Below are 12,350 nucleotides of genomic sequence, written 5' to 3'. Positions count from 1 at the left end.
GTACTATCTGGCCTCCAGCAAATGACAAATGGATCTTTTTGTCACTCTTGCGGGTATGTCTGCATGAAGTTGTGGGAAACATTTACATAAAATAACATATCTGATGACTGAATGCGATCACTAAACCTGACAGATAAAGCCATTAATGTAATGAATCTGATGTCAGAAGAGGGCATTCGCTGCATATTTGGCTGTAGAAAACACATCAGACTAATCTGTCATGTCAGAAGCTTTAATGGTTGTTTCATCATTCACTATGAATTAATTCTATCGATTCTATCATACCACCGTGAAATCAGGAAGTCTGGCATGTCAGCTCATGAAATCTACTGTCTAATCATTAGTTTTACATGTATATAAATGTATATATTAGGGCTGGGCGAGTTAACTCGTTATTATCGCGTTAACTTGTTAATTATTTAATTCCGATAAATATCTTATCGTGCATTAACGCAGTTTATTTTCTAAATTTAAAATTTTTAAAAAAATGTATTTTATAATTGTAAAAGTCTGTTACTCACAGGCTTTTATTTTGTAAAAGTCTGTTGCTGTCTGCTGTGGAGCCGGAAAAGAAAGTAATCGGCGGATCCACCAAACATGGAGAAGGGTACGGAACTTTTACTCGGTCATTTTCATTTTAAAGTTCTTCCAGACGGCGGAGTCGACAGAACCAAAGTCATCTATAAACTCTGCCAAGTTGAATTGTCTTCTCAGCGTAGTAGTTCCAGTCTAAAATATCACTTAAAGGCAAAACACACAACTGATAGCAGCAAGTCATTCAAGGAAACAGACAGTGGAGCGAGGCTTCTACATAAAAACTACAGAAAGATGCTGATGTTAAAAGTGTGTTTGCACAACAAATGTTATGGCACTTTCATAGCACCAGTAACTTTCATATGGCAGCACATTTAAAATAAAACTAAAAGCTATACACTACTTTTGGATTAATTTTTGAATTTTACGTACAAATGCGATTAATCGCGATTAATCAGGGAAATCATGTGATTAATTAGATTAAAGATTTTAATCGTTACCCAGCCCTAATATATATATATATATATCCTTTCCTGTCTATAATGTGTACTCTGTGTATTTTTGCCGGTTGCAATATATCACCACCAAAGCCTTAAGTTATTTGCTGTTGAAACTAAATGTTCCTCTTTTATGTTTAAACTAAATCGACCGCTTTAAATGTAAACTAATTATAGTGTTTAATTGTACTTCAGGCACTGAGGCACAACTGATCGTTTTTTGTCTGATTTGTCCCTCTGCTGTTGGGGGAGAAATCCATTCTGCCAGAGAAAGACATGCTGCAGTATCAACTTACCGCAGACATTATAACTGTCCACAGCCTGAATAAAAACATACGCAACTGACAATGCAGCACACATGCGTGTATGTATAATGGCTGCAAGAAACACTGTTGAGTTTGTGTGCCAGTGTAGCAGCAGCATTTATAACTACTCATGTTGACAGACTACTCCACAGAGAGAGTGAAGCTTCAGGTTAAAAAAAAGCTCTGAAAGTATAGATCAAACAAACATCTTCCATAATGAGCACCCACGAGAGAGCGGCACGGAGAAAAGACCGGAGAGGAAAACAGTGCAGCTGAATTAGTTCATGCAAATATATAAAGAAAAGTGTGGGGCTATGCAATTTTTTTTGTATTGTACAAAACAGGCTCTTTCTCTTGTCCTGTCCTGTTCCACGGGGAACAGGTAAACGGCATCACTCATAACTGTTGGCAGTTTCATCTTTACGTTTATCTAGATTTCTGCCTGACATTTATACGTTTGTTTGATTTAAAAGTGTATAAAGTATGTATGCAGCAAAATTCTGGAAACGGTAATCAAATTATTGCTTTGGGATTATAACCATTTAATTACCTGCACAACTGCATAACTAAATTCTAACAGAATTAATGTCATTGTTTGCTGATGGGGGCTTTCTTTGCCTCGGCTTATCAGTCCAGTAAAACGCCTTAATGCATGTTTTTCCTCTAAATTATTCATCAGGGAACTAATGGTAACACTAACAGCCCCATCGTGTTATTCTTTTGCCTACAATGACATCGTGCTCTGCAAAACAATTCGCCGCAGATTACCCACCATCTTGTTGGAAGTGGAAACATAAATACCACGGGAGGCGAGTGCAAAGAATTTATGGAAGACGATATGAGGATGCAGGAGGTGGGAGTTGCTGCTCTATGTAAGCGGCTCTGCTGGGGTGTTTTAAAAAAAAGTTGGTTCAAACAAATGTGTTATGTTCACAGGAACAAAACATCACAAATAGAAAATGGATAATAAACTGATCAAAGCAGGGGGGCTGCACCGTTTCCTCACAGAAAGAGGGTTACTGGTTCGAATCCCAGCTGGAGCCTTTCTGCGTATGTTGTCCCCGTGTATGCGTGGGTTCTCTCCGGGTACTCTGGCTTCCTTCCACTGCCCAGAAACTTGCATGTTGGGTTAATTGGTGGCTCTAAATGGACCCCAGTGAGTGAATGTGAGCGTGGATGGTCGTTTGTCTCTGTGTGGCCCTCTGATGGACTGGCGACCTGTCCAGGGGGTACCCCGCCTGTTTCCCAGTGACAGGGGATAGGCTCCAGCCCCCCCTTGCGACTCTTGGTTGGATTAAGCGGGTACAGAAAATGGATGGATGATCAAAGGGAAAAAGACCGGTAATGAGGATGTTTCTGTCAGTGGTGACTATTATTTCTGACTATGCTACATGCCATGAAGAAAATACATTACTGGCATCTTGAGGGAGTTAAAGCAACTCAGATTCACTAAAGGCCTCAGTATGCTTCTCCATCACCTCTCCGTCCTTTCGAAGTTCTCCGTCGGGCTGTCGGATACGCAAGGCAGTTCACCTCCCAATCAGTAGGCGTCGCTACATTAAAGGGATAGTTCGCCTCTTTTGACATGAAGCTTTATGACATCCCATATTAGCAATATAATTTATGAACATTTTCTTACCCCCTGCTGCGTCCTGTGAGCCGAGTTCCAGCCTCGTTTTGGCGTTGACGAAGGTAGTCCGGCTAGTTTCCTTGGGTCCCAAAAATAAAGCGTCTTGCTTCTCAAAACAATATGGGTTCAAAAGAGTAATACATTTGCATCACAAAATTGTCCCTCCAGAAAAAGTCAGACCTCACAAGTGCTTGGCGCTATTTTTGCCTCCCTTCATATCAATGCGTACAGCCACCTAGCGATAGCCGCACCTGTTACGGTGTTTACTGCTCGGAAGCAGGGGACTGCTCGGTCTTCACCACCAGGCAGTGATACGAAGGTAGAGAAAATACGGCCAAGCGATTGTGAGGTTGTTTCTGAGAGGAAGGTGCTAAACCAGAAAAGTGATTCCAGAAATTATGTTGTTAGCCGACCAATCACAACCCTTGCGGTCTCTGTAGGTGTTAAAATTGGCTTAAATGGCAGACCGGGCTTTTTCCTGCGCTGCCCCTCAGCTGTGGAACGCTCTGCCTCCACATCTGAGGGCTCCACAGACTGTGAAACACTTTAAAACCGGCCTGAAAACCTTTCTTTTTACCCAATGCTTTTAATGATCTCCCTTCAAATACATTTGTGTATTTTATTTGCATTTTACTGTCCCTGCTTTTGATCTTAATATTTGTCTTTTATCCCACTGTAGAACTTTGAGATTTTGTTGTAAATGTAAAGTGCGTTATAAATAAAATGTATTATTATTATTATTAAATCAGCCTTTAGACGACCTATGAGTAACTGCATGTAAAACATTCAAAGACTTACAGTAGTGACGTACCTATTCATTAATTTCCTATACCTGTGGAAAATATACCTTGCCAAGCAATGCACAAACCTGTCTATTGGGTGGAAAGTCTTCTTGTGAAGTTTTTACACCAAAAAGAGAGGTGTTTGATTGAGTTTTTAAAACCTGGCTACACCTGCTAAAACAAGTTGATTGAATCCTTTTCCGCAGCCAGTAATAATGTTTTTACCCTCAGTGCTCTGAGGGCTACAACAAACACCCAACTGGAATTACATCGAGTTTCTGCCGATCCCAGGGGACAAGCCTGTAGCTGCGGGACAACATGAAGGGATGGCATTATAGTACATATTGCAGACAATATTAGACCACACTTTCTGAAAGGCACGATTCTGAAACACTTAGACTGGTAATATATTTGTGACTGGACCACAAACAGCAGTGCTGTGAGCGAGCTGCCAGACCATTAAAATCAATTAGTTTTGCCTCTTTTTGTCGAAAAGTTGTTTTACTTTGATTCAGTGCCTTCTAGTGAGGTAATGCATTTGGGAAATCCACTTTCCTTACTTCCACTTTTCCACTTTACTTTAAAAAAGTACCCCCACTGAAAATTTGCACGTGTTGTGATTCCATCAATGCCGATCGGAGCCTGAGCCGATAAAAAGTTGCTACTACTGCAGAATCATTTGGTGCGGGACCGAATGCAGACTGAACATTTTTCCTTATGTAAATGCCTCTAATGTTGTGTTCCTGGATGACAATTGTGTTGTGTTTCTACTCGAATCTCACCACTCAGCTGCTTCACTGGAGCACTCAGTCATTAATTACCTTAATGAAAAATGTTTACTTGTTTCAGGAGAACATACATTCATTTTCCCCTCTACGCTCCTTAGCCCTTCAATAGATTATAGCTGATGTAAACCTAATGTGACTCTAGTAGTTGAATGCAGTTTAAAGCTAATTGTCAGTCTGACATAGTTTGGATAGATATAAAAATAAGACATTAATTTACTGAATTTCTATTTACAATAATAATCTATTAATCTGCCTTTTGTCTGCCTTTCTCACTAAGATTTCTTTGACATTTCATGAAAATATTTTGCGCTGTAAGTCAGAAAAGAAAGAAAAAGGCAGTGTGACAATACTGGGAGCTGTGAGTAAACACTCAGTGGGGTCACATGGCACCGAAAGGATCAGATAATTGGCTAAATTACAATAAGAATGAGTTGAGCAAGGGTAATTATCCTTGGATATATGGCGGTGAATGAATCGAATCAAACTGGCGAAAATGCGAATGAAGAGCAAGATGAAGCTACGTCCCTCTACATTTGGTCTGTGATGAGCTGCTTGTTGCAGAAACTCGATGCACAACGGAGCATTCTCCATCGCGTTGTTTGTTTCTTTCTGACGGCGACAACAACAGTAATATCGTCTCTTCCGACTTCCGGTTCACGACCACGGGACAAAAATCATGAGCATCCGCAGAACACAAAGTCTGATTCACCACGTGCTTCACCGTCTGCAAACATGTTTAATTTGACTTTAAGACCCCGACATAACTCGGTTGAATTTGATCCTATCCAATTTCTTGTCAGATTAAGGTGTCTACATGCACTTAATAACTCAATCTCATTGTAATTTAGCCAATAATCCGATCCTTTCAGTGCCATGTGACCCCACTGACTGGTGCAATATCCTCAAAAAAGCTTTCAAGCTGTGCCAATAAATGTTAGTTTTTAAAAAGTTTTTTAACTGAAGTAAAAAGACAAAATTGTAAACAAGATTTTCATCACTGTCAGTGTGGACGTATCAGGGGGTGGGAGACTGTATTGAGAGAAAATCCACCAGAGCTGACTTTTAAAAAAAAATCAAACAATTTCTGAAGAAAACCTGAAGAAAGTTTCAAATCCGACTTTCAATTCTTTACAATTCTGTGGTTATGTAAAAATTGGTGATGTAAAAATTACTTGGCGATAAAACCTTTTCTGATTCTGTTTCTGATTACACATTTTTACATTTTTGTTTAACTTCATGCCAACACAGCACATGGAAATGCTGTTCAAGTGAAAGCCTGCATGCCTCAGTATCAGTGGCAGCTGTGTCATCAGGACAACATGATCCTAAAGGGGGATGACTCAAGGTCTCAGGCGAGCAGTTGCTGTCTGCATGAACGAGTGACTCTGGCAGCTTTGCTCTGTGATGCCCGAAGCAGAAGCAGCAGCGCAGAGCTCCTGGTGTGTGTGTGTTGCAATGTTGGTGTGTTTTCTGACGCCTGTTAGAGAAAACACAAGACAACGCTGCTTAAAGAGTGATCGATTCTCTGTTTGATTCTCAGGTTTCCTGCCTGTTTTTTGGGCTACAAGTTAAACACACTTTAATACACGATACATCATGACAGCTATAAAGTTGTGATTCTCTCCAGTACCAACATTCAGAACCATGGCGGGGTGAAGAGTCTCTTATGTAGGTGGAAGTGGGAGGTGGCGGAGCAAGGATATAGAACATGAGATTTAGCATGGCAGCTGAATATGTAACATGACTGAAAGGTACCTTTAAATGTGAACAATTACTTAATTCTTTCAGAATGGATAATATAATTTTGAGGCATCTCTTTAAGACACAGTTGTGTTGACATAATTTAAGACTTGTGAGTTAAATTAGTGCGCTCCTGTCCTTCTTTATTGTCTGGATGTTTGATGTCCTTAAGTCCCATTACAGCAGAAATAACACTTTTCGTGAATGCACCTTTTCCTAATTCAGTGAATGGAGATCTGTAAATATGCTAATCTGATCTACCTGTCTTGTTTAGACAATTATATGTTAACGTAGTGGACCTATGGGTCTTGAACGCATCCCAGGTAGTCAACACTTAAGCACCTCCCTTGGCTCCTCCCCATGTTGTGTATATAAAGCCTCAAAATGGCTCTATTCAGCCTCTTGCTGAGCTGGTGTGGTTACCTAATCCTGGTGGTGAGTAGGGTCCCCGTTTCATCCTGCATGTGTGATGCAATCTTTGGTACTAACATGTGTTTTTGTCTTTTTAGGTTTACTTGCTACTGTGCTGTGCTGTTTTGTTAGTTTGTTTGTACAGTTCTGTTATGCAGTTTTGTTTGGTTCGCTCTACTTTTGTTTTGCTTGTGTAGTTCTTTGTCTATTTCAGTTTGATTATTGATTAAGTGTTAGGTTTGTTAACCTTTCCTTTTGTCATTCCTTTTTTTTTTTCCTTTAGTGTGTTTGTGGTGGCTTTTCAATTGTAGTGTTGCACCCCAGCTTGAGGAGGGACACGCATCCAGTAGTATGCCTTCCACTGAGGCATCAGCCCACTGATTTTAATTCTCTGTTGGTCATTTGCCTCTTTTGGTATTGTTATAGCTAACCTTTTAGCCTTCTGTTAATAAAAATATTTGACTAAATTCGTCTTGTGTTTAACCCTTTTTTCCTTGTTTCTTCACAGCAGCTTTACTCAAGTTTTATTCATAAATATAAATATATTTGCTTTCTTTACTGTCTCTGCCTCCTCAGTCACGACCCTGTGTCCTTACAGCAATTGTTTTAGTTGTCATATCCTGGGGTGCAAGTCCCCAGGTGGCGTTGTTGGCTCTAAAATTCCATCCTTTACTCCGCTCCTTACCACATTAACAAGAGAACAGTCTCAGCCTCACAAATAGCCTTTTTCAATGACGATGGGCAGCAAGCAGGTCTCTGAAAGCTAACATTGCATAGGCTCCAGAACTTGTGCTATGTGTTGATCAAACGCTAAAGCTCAAGTTGGCTGGAACCTAAAGGGGAGACGACAACCAATTTCATACCTTAAAAACCATAAACTGTAAAGACACCCTCTTTGAAAATAATGAACACGTTGTAATGGGCAGTTTTTTTTTTTTTTAAATTATATTAACACTAAATTTAACTCCACCACGAAGATTTTTCTCAGCTTTGACTTCTGTCTTTTCCACAGAAGCGAAGCTAAAGGACTAACACCAACACACTAAAGCAGCCCACAGCTCAGATTGGCCACACATTTATGAGACTACCCCCAAATATAACATGTAAACTTGTAAGCTAAATTATTCAAGGACATATGTAGTGGTAGTATGAGAATGACAATATAAGACTGTGTCAGTTAAGAGTCAAAGCTGCTGGATTAGCAACCAACCAAAGCCGCAGCTATTGACGGATGCTTTTTTGCTCAACAGGCCAGTGAGTGGTGCATTTCCAATTTTCTGGTATGTTTAAAGTTTTAGGAAGGGAATGCGTCAACATTTTGATTTGACTTCAGTTTCTGCTGCAGCTGTGGCATCTTGGAGCAGCTCGCTAACTTCTCATAATAGCCTCTACAAATCTAAGGCCTGATAAAGTCTTGTGGTCTAGAAGTAGAATAAGAGTCTATTTCATAGAGCTAGTAGTAAAAGCATATGAAAGGAAAAAGCTTAGGTATGTGGAGTTGGGGGCAGAAGCAGAGCAGCGAGGATGGAAAGTTAGGATCTGTCCAGTGGAAGTAGGATGTAGAGGATTTGTTGCAAAGTCTGTTGTCTCATTGTTGAGGGAGCTGGGTGTAAGTGGACAGAGTGTGAGGAAAATAGTGAAGGAAGTGTCAGATGAGGCAGTAAAGTCTAGCCCGTGGACTTGGATTAGAAGAAGCAATAGTAGCTGGGGGCCCAACAGGGGGAGCACTTAGGGTAAACAGACTCTTGGAAGAAGCAAAGAAGAAGTTCAAGATATATTTAAGTGGAGGGTGTGGCCCGTGTGAGCCTATTGAAACCAGGCGGCCATTTCAGGTGAGTTGGCCTGTATGGCTTTGTTTTTGTTGGCATTGTTAGTGACTGTAGGACTGTTTAGGTGAGTTTGTCTGCTGAATCTGCTCATGTGTCTTGTCCTGCCTCCACCTCTGGCACCCTCTATACTTTCATTACCCTCTACCCGAACCAGGGTTTGAATCTCCAACCCTGCTGTGACTGGTGTGCAGTTGGTGAGACGCTGGGGTAGCTTGTGGAAATAAAAAGATGGTTGTTGTGGTGTGAGGGGCAGTGATGGCTGCATTAGGGGAGTGATTCTGGGACGCCAGTGATCACTGTCTAGCCTCCTGGAGGTGTCGTGGGTCCAACTAGACGAAACACTGATGAAAGGAGGTTCCCACCTGATGACCCCAATGACATGTTGGTCAGCACTGCTCACTGGTCTATAGGGATTATAGGGATCAAGAGGTTCTTCATTAGGTACTGAGCCAGTATTAGAAGATTAATTGTTGAATTTAGGGAATTATTCGCTGAGTCTGGTCCATTGTCTTTTGCAGCACAAGTTTCTTGTGTTTACTTTGAATGCTCCTCATAGCGTTCATCAGTTCCTCACAAAAGTGCAAAGCCCCACCTCAGAAACAGTCATAATTGGTTCTTTCACATACGGGTTTCCTGAACATGTACTTCTAAGACTGTGGTTGATGCTCTGCAGATTCCAGCTCTCTCTTCTGATAAAGAAGAGCGGTGGGTGATTATTTTTCCTGCCATATGATCTTGACAAAATCCCTCTGACTATGATCATAACAATGTTTGACATTTAGTCAGTCCAGTCTGGCTTATACTGTCCAAAAGCATGAGCCCTTTTTGAAAAAGACAGAGGGATACATCATCTCATGTTTGTGTGTTTTTAAGACAGCAGAAACATGTGAGCTGAACCCCTTTTGTCTTTCGTAAGGTCAGCCGATCAAAGATTTCAGCACCAGCTGTATTTTTAGATTGACCTTCATGCATTTCTGACTGTATGTGGTTGATTTTGAAAGCATCTCACAGACTTAAGAACTGTTATCCCCTAAGCCCTGAGGTGCGATCACGACTCTTAAACTATATTAAAGGACCAAAATGTGTGCGTATCAATGTGGGCATCCTCCTTGTTTCGCCGGTTGCACCACAGTGAATCAGACATCTGCAGGTTCATTGCTTTACAGGCGTCCTATTTGTTCAACTCATATATCACCTCACAATCAAATCAAGCACCGCCTCGTAGTATCAGCAGCATCTTAGCTTCTACTCCATCTTCCTCTCATGTTGCCCCTTTTCCTGAGATTTGTCCTGTGTCTAAAAATAGAGGGAGGAGAAAGGCTGATTTTTACTCCCTGGGGAAAGATCAATAACTGATGATTGAGGAAGAAAAGGAGGACAGGAGGAGGGAAAGGGAAATGGAAAGCAAAGAACAAGAGAGAGTCGACAGTGAGAATCAAAAAGGTTTCCTGTGAGAGTGGATCTCGTACATAACGAGAATGTATGGATGTGCGTGTGGCCTATATATCTTTGGTGCGTGGGTGGAAATGTTTGTTTCTGTTCTCGCTGTGTAGGTTGCTTTTGGTGAGCATATGAAGAGATATGTGCATGTTCAGTGCTGATTAAAGCTTTTTATTGTGCAAATGCATTGCCTTATATAATATTGTTTTATGCAGAATATTTGGCATGTGGATATATTTTCTCTTGGGCTGGGCAACGATAAAAAATTTGAATCTAATTAATCACATGATTTCCCTGATTAATCGCGATTAATCGCATTTGTACGCAAAATCCAAAAATGAATCCAAAAGTAGTGTATAGCTTTTAGCATTTAGTTTTATTTTAAATGTGCTGCCATATGAATGAAACAGCCGCGGCTATTCAGAGACAACACGGGAAGCCGGACAGCCTCTCCCATTCTCTGGCGAAATTGCTACATCTTCAATGTTAAATTGACGATAAAACAGTTATTCACAAAACACAAGATATGCCCAATACTGCATTTACTTTCATAACTACAACATGTTGTCCTGTAGCTTAATAAAGTGATTTGTTCTGAAATCGCCGCCGTTCACTGAGGAAATCATGATATGAAGCCGCCACTAACAGCCAGGCTTCCGAGCCGAGGGCTGCCCGGCTTCAGGAGGGGGCGGGAGAGTCAAGTTTTTTTCTACAATTCTAGGTCATCATTGGCTAAATCGACAAAAACTCATAAGTTCCGAGGCTGCCCGGCGTCTCTGGGGGTAGATTAGACGTGGGCGTGTCAATATGAGGGGCTGTGTCGTGATGATTGGAGTTAATGTTTGTCCATCATGAGAGATGTGGCAGCCGAATTTTTTAAGCGGGGAGAAGCACGCTGGAACTTCAGTCCCAAAGCAGATATGAAAGAGACTGGTTGTCTGTGAAAGTGCTGTCAGAGTTTCACTCATACTTTTAGTTGTTTCTTTCCAGAATTCATGCTGCCCATTCACAAATGTTACCTTTTTTAAGAATAAGTATTCATTATGACAGGGAAAAATGCTCCACAGATTCTGATCCAGCCATTTACAGGCCTTAGATTCGATCATACTTGATTTTGGCCTTGCTGTGTGAATTTTCAAAGTCACATTCTTTCTGTGTGTTTGCTGGGCATACTTGTCATACTAGACACAGCTATGTTATAACTAATTCTTTTTAACTTTGCTATCTTCTGCTTTGGGATGGCACGAGCCACTACAACCCTGAACGCGTAATATGGGCTTCCCCTGTTTTAAAAGTCAGCAGCCGCTACTGGAATGAAAGTGCCATAACATTTGTTGTGCAAACACACTTTTAACATCAGCATCTTTCTGTAGTTTTTATGTAGAAGCCTCGCTCCACTGTCTGTTTCCTTGAATGACTTGCTGCTATCAGTTGTGTGTTTTGCCTTTAAGTGATATTTTAGACTGGAACTACTACGCTGAGAAGACAATTCAACTTGGCAGAGTTTACAGATGACTTTGGTTCTGTCGACTCCGCCGTCTGGAAGAACTTTAAAATGAAAATGGCCGAGTAAAAGTTCTGTACCCTTCTCCACGTTTGGTGGATCTGCCGATTACTTTCTTTTCCGGTTCCGCAGCAGACAGCAACAGACTTTTACAAAATAAAAGCCTGTGAGCAGCAGACTTTTACCATAATAAAATAAATAATAAAACCTGCGTTAATGCGCGATACAATAATTGTCGGCGTTAAATAATTAATGCGTTAACACGATAATAACGAGTATACTCGCCCAGCCCTAATTTTCTCATGTTGATGGATATGTGATTTTTACATGTCTTTAAACTTGTGGAACTGCTGGACCTTTGGCAGAGGAAAGTTGTCCCATTCACGTCTGATATAAGATTCGGTTGTTGTATTCTGCATTTTTATGAAGCTTCAAATGTTGTTGGGCAAAGGTCTTGCACCTAGACTCTTCCACTACGAAGCCATGCTGTTGGATTAGAGGCAGTTTGTGATTTAGTACTGCCTTGGTAAATGACATCATCTTGATTGGAGCATATGTTGCTCTAAAATCTATATATGCCTTTCAGCATTGATAGATCCTTGTGAAGATGGGAAAATTTCCAGCTCTGTAGGCTCAAATGCATGTCCATATAGTATAGTTTAGTATATGAGGTGCTAAACACTGGAAACATCCAAAAAAACGTGCCCCCAGGCCTGCAGAGGAAAGTCTGAGGGATAATTCACTGATAATCAATAAAGTTTACTGCATATGTACAATGTGTGTGCAAAACTCTTTGGTTTTTTTACCATCACAGATGCAGGATTTTGACCTGAGTGTCAATAACAAGATTACTTATATGACTTATTTTTTGCATGATAGAGCATTAACCT

The 12,350-nt window shown here is 40.8% G+C and overlaps 1 protein-coding gene across 3 annotated transcripts in view; it reads right to left on the bottom strand.

Moving 5' to 3' along the window:
• c1qtnf4 (C1q and TNF related 4) overlaps positions 1 to 12,350 on the bottom strand; it is a 61,447-nt gene that overhangs the window by 14,017 nt on the left and 35,080 nt on the right. Inside the window, exon 2 of one of the 3 annotated variants that reach the window (XM_075466922.1) lies at positions 2,976 to 3,045. The exons of the other annotated variants lie outside the window; for them this stretch is intronic. The gene's annotated coding sequence lies outside the window, so the exon portion shown is untranslated. The remainder of the gene's footprint in view (positions 1 to 2,975; positions 3,046 to 12,350) is intronic. 3 annotated transcript variants of the gene reach the window in all.

This window comes from Odontesthes bonariensis, chromosome 1 (genome assembly GCF_027942865.1).
Source record: "Odontesthes bonariensis isolate fOdoBon6 chromosome 1, fOdoBon6.hap1, whole genome shotgun sequence".
Lineage (NCBI taxonomy): Eukaryota > Metazoa > Chordata > Actinopteri > Atheriniformes > Atherinopsidae > Odontesthes > Odontesthes bonariensis.
Note: the sequence above shows the minus strand (reverse complement) of the source record. Positions and strands in the feature narration are given on the sequence as shown.